The 2416-nt window shown below is 41.1% G+C and overlaps 1 pseudogene; it reads left to right on the top strand.

Moving 5' to 3' along the window:
* Positions 1-602: 602 nt before the first annotated feature.
* Positions 603-1756, top strand: LOC126062739 (putative olfactory receptor 2B3; annotated as a pseudogene).
* The last annotated feature ends 660 nt before the right edge of the window (positions 1757-2416 follow it).

Below are 2416 nucleotides of genomic sequence, written 5' to 3'. Positions count from 1 at the left end.
CCAGAAGAGCTAGATGGTGCCCGGCTATACCTGATGACTGCTCTGACAGGGAACACAACAGAGAACCCCCGAGGGAGCAGGAGAGCTGTGGGATGCAGACTGCAAATTCGCATAGAAAGACCAGACTTAATGGTCTAACTGAGACTAGAAGGACCCCAGTGGTCATGGTCCCAGACCTTCTTTTGGCCCAGGACAGGAGCCATTCCCAAAGCCAACTCTTCAAACAGGGATTGGATTGGACAGTGGGTTAGAAACTGATACCGGTGAAGAGTGAGCTTCTTGGATCAGTTGGACACAAGAGGCTATGTTGGTATCTCCTGTCTGGAGAGGAGATGGGAGGGAGGAGGGAGTCAGAAGCTGGCCGAATGGACAAGAAAAGAGAGGGTGGAGGGAATGAGTGTACTGTCTCATCATGGGAAGAGCAATTAGGAGTATATAACAAGCTGTGTATAAATTTTTGTATTAGAGACTGACTTGATTTGTAAACCTTCAATTAAAACACAATAAAAAATTTAAAAAAAAAGAAATAGAAACAAAATAAAGATTCACTGACTGCCTTACTATTTTGTATTTTTTAGGTAATCAAAAACAAGTGAGTCATTATGATTTCAGCAAAAGAGAGAGCCCGGAAGAAGCCATTTGGCTTCTCAGACAGACCCTGGCTGCAAATGCCCTTTTTTGTGGTTCTGCTGATATCTTACAAAATCACCATTTTTGGCAATGTGTCCATCATGATGGTGTGCACCCTGAATCCCAAACTTCATACACCTATGTATTTCTTTCTCGCTAGTTTCTCCATCTTAGATCTCTGTTATAACTTAAACACAGTCCCTCATATGTTGGCAAATATTTGTTGCAACAAAAAGACTATCAGCTAGGTGGCTGCAAGGCCCAACTCATCATTTTCCTGGTCTTGGATGCTACTGTCTCCTCCTGGCTATAATGTCCTTTGACAGATTTGTGGTGATTTGCAGACCCTGGTGGTGCAGTGGTTAAGAGTTATGGCTGCTACCAAAAGATTGGCAGTTCGAATCCACCAGCCACTCCTTGGAAATCCTATGAGGCAGTTCTACTCTGTCCTACAGGGTCGATTTGACTCAACAGCAACAGGTTTTTTTTTTTTTTTTTTTTCCCCACTATGTAGGCATTATGAATCATTTGTTCTACCCGTGGATGGCGGCCATACACACTGGTTTCAGCAACTCAGTATTGCAGTCTTCCTTGACCTTTAACATGCTCTGGAGCAGCCACAAGGAAGTGGACCACTTCTTCTGTGAGGTCCCTGCCCTCCTCAAGTGCTGCCACAAAGCCTATTGAGTCTGAGATCTGTTTCTTTAGTGTATTCTGCTAAATCCAGTGATGCTGATCCTCATCTCTTATGGCTTCATTGTTCAAGCAATATTGACAATCAGATTGGCAAAAGATAACAAAAATCTTTTGGGACCTGTGGGTCCCATTTGATTATGGTATCTCTTTTTTTGGAACAGGCATCTATATTTATCTACAACCACCTTCATCCACCTCTAAGGACTGGGAAAAGATGGTTTCCATCTTCTGTGGGATCATCGCACCCATGCTGAACCCTCTCATTTACAACCTTAGAAATAAGAATATGAAGGAGGTCTTCAAGAAGGTGATGCCAAGAATCATCTTCTTTAAGAAATACTCCAAGATGATGCAACTCTTCTATGTTTCCTTAACCTGGAAGATGTTAATAACTTTTGAACTCATTTTCCTACTCTCTAGGCTCTCATGATTCCGTTGAACTCTACCAGAAGTTAGAAAATTCTTCCTCTGTAAAGAAGGAATGCTGAGATAAGATCTTTTTTCTAAATTAAAAAGTTTTCTGCTTTCCAGAATCCACCAATGCACTCTGTTCCTTGAAGCCAAGTCATAGTCATTTCCTTCAATCAATGTCAGAGTAGTCAGGAGACTTGGATGTTTTACCATCCCACTTATATGCTATTTGTTCTAGAATCATCTTGTCTACCATCTTACTTTGGATTTTCCACACCTTTATGATTAGCAATCCAACAGAATGCAGAAATTTTTGAACACTATCATTAATATCACAAACTGCTAGAAATTCAAGCTGAATTCAGAAGAGGATGTGGAATAAGAGTTATCAGATGGATCTTGGCTGAAAGCAGAAAATACCAGAAAGATGTTTACCTGTATTTTAATGACTATGCAAAAGCTGTGCAGATCAAAGCAATCTATGGATAATATTGCAAAGAATGGGAATTCCAGGACACTTAGTTGTGCTCATGAGGAACCTGCGCATAGACCAAGAGGTAGTTGATCAAACAGAACAAGAGGATGCTGTCTGATTTAAAATCAGGAAAGGTGTGTGCCAGGGTTTTATCCTTTCACCATACTTATTCAATCTGTATGCTGAGCCAATAATTCAAGAAGC

Source organism: Elephas maximus, chromosome 1 (genome assembly GCF_024166365.1).
Source record: "Elephas maximus indicus isolate mEleMax1 chromosome 1, mEleMax1 primary haplotype, whole genome shotgun sequence".
NCBI classification, from domain to species: Eukaryota; Metazoa; Chordata; class Mammalia; order Proboscidea; family Elephantidae; genus Elephas; species Elephas maximus.
This window is presented reverse-complemented; position numbering and strand designations above follow the sequence as displayed.